The 11,117-nt window shown below is 38.9% G+C and overlaps 1 long non-coding RNA gene across 2 annotated transcripts; it reads right to left on the bottom strand.

The window, feature by feature from the left end:
* Positions 1-1,310: 1,310 nt before the first annotated feature.
* Positions 1,311-3,764, bottom strand: LOC146471259 (uncharacterized). Of its 2 annotated transcripts, XR_014866821.1 has the most exons (4): positions 3,547-3,764; positions 2,075-2,386; positions 1,878-1,930; positions 1,311-1,453 (listed from the first exon to the last, which is right to left on the bottom strand). It is a non-coding gene; the product is annotated as an uncharacterized LOC146471259 (long non-coding RNA). The 2 variants fall into 2 exon arrangements; XR_014866820.1 differs by lacking the exon at positions 3,547-3,764 and having other exon boundaries at positions 2,075-3,191.
* Positions 3,765-11,117: the final 7,353 nt, after the last annotated feature.

Below are 11,117 nucleotides of genomic sequence, written 5' to 3'. Positions count from 1 at the left end.
AGATGCATTCATGGCTTCGGGGCAGTTGTTTTCAAACATGTCTTCCTCTATGCCAACTTCTTGAAGCAGACTTGGTCGGCAGTGATGATATATTGACTCAGCTTTATTTTTCTCAAAGTAGAGGAAGAATTTAGCATCTTGTGGCATTTTTTTCTTTTTCCGCTCTTCTAGTTCCAACCCATCCCACTTAACCTTGAGTTTGGAGAGGTTCAATTCAAATTCGGCGCGACTGTTACAGTCCACAAGTCCCTGCTGGTGTTTATCGCCGAAGACATCTTTTAGGACTACTCTGAAAAGAGCATCAGAAAGATGTAATTCAGATTTGACTTTGTTTTCGATGTTCCTTACAAAATGTGTTCGGCACAGAAAGCTATAGGAAAAAGGAAATTCTAGATCCAATGTTTTGATGAGGGCACTTTCTCCATCTGATCCATACGCTTTCAGTTTATTCCTCAAGTCTGGGCAGACATTTGTCATCTTCTGGAAAAGACATTGGTAAGTCTCACGATCTTTCTTTGAGCAAATCATGACTGGGCCCACGAGAACAGGTTCTTTTCCAGTCTCCCGAGATCGTAGTTGCATGTGCCGGTATGTTGTAACGACAACATAAAAGTTTCCTATATCATACGTCATATCAACACAAAAAGGCGAGTTGACGCCGTTATCATTTGTGCAAAATTTGGCAATGTCATCGATCTGTTCTTCTGAAAATAGAACAACAGTGGGACAATTGTTCTCCACAATGACTCTTTGGACAAACTTCTTTTCTTCGTTGTATTGCATGGCAATCACTTCTCCTATCGGATCTGATGGCTTTGGATTCATTTTTGTGCGTATGTACTTTCCTTGGCGCTCGTTTCGTGGCAAAGATGACTGAGAATATGCCATGAGTCCACCAGAGCCTTCTTCAATTTTGTGCATCGCTCGTTTTATACTGTTGTGTTCTTTTACAGCAGCAGTCAGCTATTCCAGAGTACTTTTCTTTGTGGGCACAAATGGAACGTCATTCTTTGAGTTTCCGTGTGGCTTATTCACAACGACATGAGGCTCTTCATCAAAACGATATTGCACGAGAGCAAATGGATAGGTTTCACCCTTTGGTGTTTTAACTGTAATTACCAATCTGTGAAAGTCACTAGCAGAGTCGTGAACGAATCTATGGCGCTGGACTTTGTAAACATTGTTAGAACTGTCTGATGGATTAGCAATTACATTGCCTTCTTCAAAAGAGACTTTGTATTTCTTCTCCTTTGCACCACTAGTTGCATTCCAACGGTGATCATCCTGCCAATCATCTTTTATTTTCCGCATGTCTACAACAATGGTCTCATTTGTTGCTATTCTCACTGGGAGGGTCGATTTTGCCGTTGTTTCGCAGTTAGGACCAAACAGGATCTTTAATGCAGAAATATTATCAATCACACCTTTTCAAGATTGTCGGGCAGTTGTTTCCCTATTGAAGATATAAAACATTCAATACTTTACTATTTCATCCAGAATCATATTTGCCATACCTTATTCTGTACTTTGTCAGCTTACAATCTCTAAATTTTTCAGGCATAAAGACAGGCTCTTAAAAGGAAAATGGTAGAGGGGGAAAGAAGTGTTTTCCTCCTTGGCTCGTATACTGGTATAATATACTCCTTGGCTCATATACACCTTAAATAATATTTTGCGCTTTGGTTTCAGGAGGGTGTTGTTAACATACCAACTCTAGTAAATTGGCACAGTTAAAAATTAAAAGAAAAATCAAAAATCAAAAAATATATAAAGCTGTATAAATGACAAAGTAGCTTAATGTAGAAACAAATCGGAATCTCTGTTGCTATACTATAGTTAGGGTGATTATGTGGCTTGCAGTACATGTATTTCATTACCTGACGTCAGGAGATTCACTGTTTTCTTTTTCACACTCCTCATCTTAGCAACTCTAAGCAAAGAAATATTTTTAAGCAAGGTTAGTACAAATCATCAAAAAACAGACACCTGTTGTGCTTAAAGGTTGCTGTGAACACGTTACATCAGGGTCGTTCTTACTTAAGATTTTTTTACAGTGCATAAACAAAGAACATACTTATTTGTGTCTCCTTGTGAGCATGACTTCTCTAAACATGGCTTTTTGACTGGGGTAGACTCCAAAGATGAGGATGACAAAACAGAAATGAGCTCATCTATGTCCTCATTCTTCAAATTACTCTCCTCCCTACCCTTTGAGAAAGATCTCTTCCTCAATTTGCGTTTCCTAAATTAAATATACATTTCACAATTAAAAAAAAAGAATTATTATTACTACTCATAAAGCATTTTCACCATTTGGAAAGTACAAAAGCAACATCAAAACTTTATACCGTGAAATGTCTTGTCCCTTTTCTTGTTTCTCGGATTTCTACAAAAAAGAAAATTCCAGTTACATTTTAAGTAGACTGGGGTAAGGAAGGGCGGTGGAAAAGGAGAGAGAAGTCTATGGGAATTGCGGACAAGGGGTAAAAAGTGGGTGAAAAATATTTTACAAAATTTATTTTCCAATAGTAAAAAGTACCTATAGGCAAGAACCACTAAGCCATAACCAGAACTAAAAAAGGAAAACTGGAAGTGGGAGCATAGCCCCCTATCCAGAGTTTTTTTTTTTATATAAGCAACATCAACTGCCCCAAACTAAGGGAATAAGTGTGTAGTTTTGCACTGCCTCTATCTAAAATGCCTTAAATATGATGATTTACTTCTCAATTTGCTGGTATCTGAAATGCAAATTGCTGAGCGAAGGGACTTTAAATCGAACGTTCAGCTTTAATTGGTGAAAACATAAGGAATTCATAGCGTGACGCTTCACTTACACATTGCATGACTTAATTGCGTGACCTTTTACGTGAACACTGTATTACTTGAACCATATTTGGAAAGTAAGATTACTAGGACACCTGCTGTGTTTGATGCGATGCGAAGTTAGGATGCTAAGGAGTGTTGTAACGGAGTGTTTTTACCCCAGGGGGTATACATGAAGAAGGGGGGGGGGGGGGGGTCTGACGGAGCTTCATATTGCCAACCCAACAAAATACATGAGCCTGAATTTTACACCCAAAAAAATACAGGCATCAACATTTTCTACCCAAATAATGCGAGACTAAGTACCTCAATACTGATTTATTTATTCAAACAGACTTTAAGACCCAAACAAAATATGTGACATACCACTTGACTCAAAAACAATACCGAGGGTGTGAATTTTCAACCTAAAAAAAATAGGTCAGACCCCCCCCCCCCCCCCCGTCAGGTATACTGCAAGTACCCCCCCCCCCCCCTTGGGTTTTGACGCGAAATCTAGATTAAAGTTCGTTGTCTTTGAGCTATCGAGTGGTTAAAAAAATTTCATGCACATAAATTTGACCTTCAATCGCCCATCTGGTGGCATCAACACAAAATATTCAATTATAGCCACCTTCCAAATGCGACAAGTATTCTAACAGTGACCACGTGTTCCTTATCTAACCAACCTCAACTGAAAATAACATGTAGATCACTATGAGGAGGTATAAGCGTGTTGCTTACCACGTCAATATACTTATAGCTTCCAAGAGGGCAAATATACGCCGTAAATTCACAGTCCGTATCGTCTTCAACAGATATTGGCTCCAATCGCCCGCTCCTTGTTAGTTTCTGTAATACAAGAACGCATATATTAAAATCGTATTCTTGCGAAGCGCATTGTGATGCAAATATAGTTGAATTAAGCACGCATACTGTGGAAAATGGCTTCTATGAGAATCTCCCTAGACAAGAGAGGATGAGGGTAAGAGAGGTAATCCCCCATATAGGCCCTATCCCCATCGTAATCCCTCTGAAGTTATTTTTAGAAGGTATCGATTTTCTCGCGGATAATGTTACCTCGCGCGTTACGTGTCTTTCACCGTTTTTAATTTTACAACGGCTAATCACAATCATACACTTCCATAAAAGAAATTGTTTCTCGCGTTACTTCCAACGAATCTCTAAGAAATACACGTGATTTGAAAGCTAATAAAATGAAGATTTGAATGTTCGAAGAGATTTTAAACTCACTGTGACAAAAATATCAAAATTTTCGTGCCGCGGTTGTGATCTTTATACTCGTCTGTTCAATCGCGGCTTCAATTCAAATATAATGTAACACTCTTGCATAAAAAAGCTAAGATTTGTTTCTCGCCTTTCTTTTAATGAATCTCTTGGATACATGTGTGATTAGAAAGCTAATGGAATGTATATTTCAATGACCAAAGGGATGTGAACTCAGTGGGATAAAAATTTCAAAATTCGTGCCAAGGTTGTGATGTTTATACTCGTCTGTTCAATCGCGGTTTTGACAGCTAAATGTAACACTCTTGCATGAAAAAAGGTTTATTTCTCGCGTTTCTTCCAACGAATCTCTTAACTACATACTTGATTTAAAAGTAAATAGAACGTAAATTTCAATGACTGAAGGAATTTTGGACTCACTGCGATAAAAATTTCAAAATTCTTGCCGGAGGTTGTGATGTTTATACTCGTCTGTTCAATCGCGGCTTTCAATGTTTTGACAGCTGTTAAAATGTAACACTCTTGCATGAAAAAAGATTTGTTTCTTGCGTTTCTTCCAGCCAATCGCTTAACTACAGCGTAATTAAAAAGCTAGTGGAATGTAGATTTCAATGACCAAAGGGATTTTGAACTCACTGAGATAAAAATATCAAAATTTCTACCGGAGGTTGTGATGTTTAGACTCGTCTGTTCAATTGCGGATGTCAATGTTTCGACAGCTAAATGTAATACTCTTGCATCAAAAAAGATTTGTTCTCGCGTTTCTTCCAACCAATCTCTTAACTGCATACGTGATTAGAAAGTAAATAAAACGTAGATTTCAATTACTGTAGGGATTTTGTACTCACTGCGGTAAAATATCGAAATTCGTGCCTAGGTTGAGATGTTTGTATTTGTCTGTTCGATCACGGCTTTCAATTTTCGCCAGCTAATTGTATTGTAATATTCTTGCATAATTTCCGCACAGCTGGGCTCTAAAACAAATCATGCCGGAGCGATTCTTTTCCAATTTGCGTTGTCCAAATACAACCACTTCAAACTCGCATTCGTCCACAAAACATATCCAACACACCGCTCCCTGTATGCATGTTCCGCCATTTTGTTTTTAGATCAATTCGCGAAAGACGCGTAGCATTGCGTGGGAATCGACTCAGCTGTCAACGTGGGTAAAATTCATGAGATATGATTGGCTATCACCTAACCCTCTTGGGACACTGGATCTCGCGGAAAATCTAAAAATAACTTTAGAGGGATTACGATGGGAATAGGGCCTATATGGGGGATTACCTCTCTTACCTTCATCCTCTCTTGCCCTAGATTATTCCTTAAGATTTTGCCATGATTGTGTATCGATGGCCTTAGAGCAAACCAGATTGCTCGTCAAATACGAAAGAAATCTCAAAACCACTCACCTCCATTTTCTTTTCACCACGGGACAGGAGAGGAAAAACCAGTCAGCGGTACTTACGTTAAAAGGTGATGACGCAATCCAAACGGCGGGAAAATAATTTGACGAATAGTGGGTTCAGAGGGGGTCCAGATGGGGGTCCAGATGGGGGTCCAGAAGGGGTCCAGATGGGGGTCCAGAAGGGGGTCCAAATTGGGGCTCCACGTTTTGTACCGACCCAGCTGAAAAAGTATTTCTGCCAACAGGTCTACTTCTACACAATCTAGTTGTAAGGTAAATTCGGAAATCAATGGATAAAAGTTTTTCATTGCAGACGAATATGGTGTATTGTACATAATATAACGCTTAATACATTTTCTACTTGACTTGGTCTTTTTGAACAATTTAATGATTTTCTTACATTGTAATCTCGATGGTTCTCTGTCACGTCGGGCGCCTCCATATTTACAACAAAACCTTGACTTACTTCTTGATCGTTTCGATACTTCTCCAACTCCATTCCTGCTACTATTTAAGCTGAAATCAGTACATTCGTCTTCCAAACGATGTGTGTTGTCCTGGTTGGCCAAATAAGTTCTTTGGTTTTGCATCGTCGATTCGTAAACTGTGCCAATGGTTGTCATGTTTTCAACCGTTGTTTCGTTCATTAACAAGTGTTCGTTTCGTTCATACAATAGAACGAAAGTTAAACCGAATAAGTGCACTTAGACTAATATTTAGGCAATAAATGCAAGGAAACGGTGGTTTGTCAGTAATATTTCGATATAATTCTATATCATCGTCAGACTAGGTGACAATGCAGTAGCTAAAGTTTAAATACTAAAAGGATGTAAATTAGCATCAATAGGTACGTCAGAATGAAATAAGTACAAAGCAAAAAGAGAAAAAAAACTGTCATGAGAATAAGCAGAGTTCTCTGCTGGCCTTCAAGCCATTGTTCAAGGATGGCGATGAACGTTTTATGTGATAGGCTTCTTTGTATAGAAGGAGGTTCCAATTGTCGTCGCTGTCAATTACCTTTGTGTTGCTACGCACGGTTTCGGTGAAAAATTCTTTGTTGGTCGTAGAAGGTGGACCGGTCTTATTGAAGAAAATGTCTGGTAAATTATACAGGCCTTGAATGTGTTGGATATTATCACACCGTCGAAGATGTTTGTATATAGCCCTTTCTTTATCTGTGAGCGCGTGTTCTTGTGTGCGAGTAAATAGAGTTCTGTTCGTTTTGCCGATGTAAGAGCAATTGCAGCCGGGACAAGTGAATTCGTAAACAACATCTGATTTGCATAATGGTGGTGTTTTGTCTTTAGCACTCGTAAAGAAGCATAATTTTGTGCTCTTCTGTTTTATTCGTATGTCCACATTCGGGTCGACGAGACTTCTACGCAGTTTATGCTTAAGTTTCTTAGTAAGCTGTGTTGTTAGGTCAGCAACGAATGGGATGGTAAGCCATATAGTAGTTGAATCCTGGTTTGTTTGGGAGGTGACATTGGTGCAATTCCACAGCTTGGGCGCAACATATGAAAATGCTCTCTATCCATACGAACAAAGTGTCCCTAATTTGCAGATCGCAAATGTCATGGTACGAATATATGAAATTACAAACTACTTTAAATAGAAAGATACTATGTCATCGAGTGTCTTAAAAGTAACAACAAAACTCTTGAGATTGATTCTATCAGCTACAGGTAGCCAGTGCACAGTTCCAGCCATACTGACTTAATGTGATCATGTTTTCGTTTTACCAGTAAGAAGGTGACTGCACTGAGGATTTTGCACATACTGAGGATTTTGGATCTCATCCTGCTTAAGGATGATCAAAAGTGAGTTACAATGGTATAGCTTAGAGATTATAAATGCATGAATTGAAATTTCACAATGCCGTGAAGAGGTAAATTTTCTGATTCTAGCGATGCTACGCAGATGATAAAAGACAGATTTACAGTAGACTATGGCGTGTCTATGATCATCTCCAGTATCCAAAAACATGAGTGCAAATATTGCTATATTTTCCCGATTTTATTTTGCAAAAAGACCCTTAAGACGATTCATTAGCTTCTATTATATTTATTGAGCGTGGCATAGTTGCTGATATACCATGGTCGCTATACCAATCAAGACCGTGGAATTTCATTATACAATGATACAGCTGATGAGAAACTGATTACGTCTATAAAGCGTCTTCAAAAGTCACCCATTCTTCATGAATCACTGATTGCTCATAAAATCACGCGATAATAATTTTGGCAGGAAAACTACAAACCAATCTGCAATAGATTATAACTGCTTATTTAAGTAATTTTTGAAGCTAACAATGAAACCGTGTCTAAAATTAAAACGAAATTTTGTCACACTTTTTTACAAGTATGCCTCGTAAAGCAGCTCCGGAACTAGCGTCTGTTTTAATCTGGTGTTGTGATCTAAATAAAATGGGCGTGATGATAGTATATGCGAGAAAATTGCTCAGGGCGTACACAGTAAGTACACAAAGTCGTAAATAAGACAATATACGAACGTGGTCTGTATAATGATCAGTATACGTCAGGGTACACTTGAACCAGGCTTCATATACAAAAGTATAAGGAATCAAATATATACTGGTCATTATACAATCCTTTCAAGCCAGTGCCCTTATTCGATTTCGTATATATATCCTTTACTTGCCATCTATACGGACGCATTATTACTCGGGCCGTAAGGCGGACCGAGTGAAGGTTTCGGCAGCGTTATCAAATTCTTTTTTCCGTTTGGGGTCGCGATGGGCCGAGAGATAAGACTTCGGGCCGCGAGTTATTGTTCTCGGTCTCGTTTTTTGTACTCGGCTGGTACGAGTTACATTTTGTGTCATGTTACCAAATTCTTTAAATTCTCTGTCGCGTTCTTTGTTTTCGGGCCGTGAGGAGTGTTTACAATATGCGAGCCAGACGTGCGAGGCATGAACAAAACATGCGAGGCATGAACAACCCCAACATAACACACAATTCTCCGATTTCCCTATCCCGTTTAAGACAGAATTCAAAATTTTCAGGCCCTTTCCAAGACATTTAACCCAAAATCACACCCTGTTTAAGACTAGAATGAAATAAGAATACACTAGTTTTTTACTGCATCTTAATGCAGTGGCAATCACAGTCTGTTAAAGCCATTAGGTTATGTAGGGAAACCCTGTTTAACACAGAAAGTGATGAAATATATACCCCGTTCAAGACAAAACACCCTGAAAACCATACCCTATCGGGCCGCACGTCCCCGTTAAGGTCACATAAGGGAGTACCTCCCCCCCCCCCCCCCGGGTCTAGATTATACCAAAAATTACGATCCGTCATTAACCCGGCATCACAGACATATTAGGGACCGTGCAAATGCTTTCTGTCTCTAAACGAAAGGTGGAAACGTAAGGATTAAAGCCCGGAGATTATAAAAAGCATTCGTATGACAAATGTCGTTTTCCCCTGTATTTCATTCTGACTGCAAGAAATGCAATTCTATCTGTTGGTTACTTATTGCCTCACTATATCTCTGTATCTATCTATCTATTTGGTAGCCTGCAAGCAAGCTCTCTTGGGGGTGGGGGGCGGGAAGGGGAAAGAGGATCCACCCCCAAGAGAGCTTGCTCGCAGGCTATCTATTCGGGGGAATTGGCGATGCTGGAGGTTATCACTGTTAAAAGATTGTAGGCTTTACGCACCACACAGTCAAATATGGCCCGATTATAAGCTGGAAACAGCTTCTTGTTCCACTTAAAATGTGTCATTTCACACACTGTTGATGCAAGACCAAATTCTCATACGTCCCCCATAAGTACACCCAAGGAACGGTGGTTACATACGAACGATGAAAACTTTTACTCAATGATAGTGGTAATAGTATTTATACAAATAAATAATTAATATAAATGAATAAATGGATGTATCTATATAAATCAATGAACATCAAGGAAGAATATTCTGTATTTTTTTTTTTTTGAAATTATCTATTGCAAGAATGCTGCAAAGGGCTAGGCAGAATTCTTAAGCGTCGCTAGGTTCGCCTTGTAAACATCAGATAGGTTTACTCAGGTTTTTGGATTTTTCTTATCTAAGTTTGACTACTTTGGTTTGCTGTATATTCTCCCCAGTTCAAATGAGGTGTAGCATTGTACAAGACTCCTTTGACTGAGGAAATGAGCACAAGAAATTGCAAGAAGACTTGACAAACTCAGTGCAAAGAACGTGTTTTCAGTTAAAATTCAACCCTCCCACCTACCCCTTCCCATCTCTTACAATGTTGAAGAAATTTCCGATGGACTTTCAAACAAACGCGTGACAACATTGAAAAGGGCAGGGAGGAAGAGCAGAAATGTTTTGTGTCTTCTACCTTGCGCTTAACAGAATATTTTTCAGAAGACATGTGGTTTTAACTAAGAGTGCATGTCTCAACCATTTTGAAAATTCTTGGAAAATCTTTGAAAAGTCAAACCTCAACCCTTAATAGGATTTTATTGCTGCCTTGAATTTTGAACCCTAGCTGGAAATAGAGGAGGTTGGATTGCACTCAGAATATTGGACTCAGAAACGAAACAGTGCTACATTATAGAGAGGCATGCCATTCTTTATTCCAAAATTACGCTTTTACAAAAGTAGCGCATTCTAGGATCAGATCTCAGTATTCCTAATACTTGCACCTCAAATCATCGATATTAGGTTTTAAAAAAAAGCTCTTTGAACTAAACAGTACGAAATTGAGACGGTAACATCCTGGCTAAAGCTATTGAAGAATGTCACCTTACACTACTTGCTAGCTAGCATTACAAAACTAAAAGGAAGCGAAGCCTTAAAGGGGCAATGTTACGGAGATTTTGCTGTATTTTGGTCTCAACAATGCAATTACTTGACGAAGTTAAGTGACCTCTTTGAGGAAAATAAATCAGTTTTTAGTGATTTCTCCAGCATACAGTTGTAGACATGAAGAACTTGAAAAAATTTGCAAAAGCTTTTCAATTTGCAATCCATTTCCATCCTAGCCATCCGCAGCCAAAGATAGTTAGTTCTAGTATCTGTTTACTCTTAGGTGGGTTATTATTAACAGAACCGAAGCATTATTTGAATGTTTCCATGGAGGCAAATTTAGCTAATCAAGTCGACGCTGAAAATGGGTGGCATTGCCCCTTTAAACCCAATTCTATTTTGCTTAATAAGAGACTTTGTGAGTTCCACAGAACACACACAACTGTACGTCTGCGAACACGATTAAACCTTACGTTCGTGTCTAAGGCCACATTCACTCGGGACTGGTTCAAAAAATCGAAGTTGATGGGCATTTTTATTATGTACGGGACCCATTGTATGTACCCACTAACTGTTTACATTCAAGCCCCATTTTTGTTGATCTGCAAAAAGTAGGTCAAAGTTTTTACCCATGCAGATATCTACCTCTGTTGCATGAGATAAACTTTTTAACTTGCAAGGCCAACTACTCTGTAGAAAGTGCTACAGTAGTAACGTTTGGGCTAAAAAAAACATTTTAGTATGGAGCTTTTACAAATTGCATTTGCAAGGCCATGGCAGTCAGGCCCAGTCGATGTATAAATTTGTTCACTCAGTGATTTGTTTACATGGAATTATCGAATGTCCTACGACGCCAGCTGATCTTCCGGTGTGAAGCCCTCTCTTGGCTTTAATCG

Source organism: Pavona decussata, unplaced genomic scaffold (genome assembly GCF_977016875.1).
Source record: "Pavona decussata unplaced genomic scaffold, jaPavDecu1.1 SCAFFOLD_105, whole genome shotgun sequence".
In the NCBI taxonomy this organism is placed as follows: Eukaryota; Metazoa; Cnidaria; class Anthozoa; order Scleractinia; family Agariciidae; genus Pavona; species Pavona decussata.
This window is presented reverse-complemented; position numbering and strand designations above follow the sequence as displayed.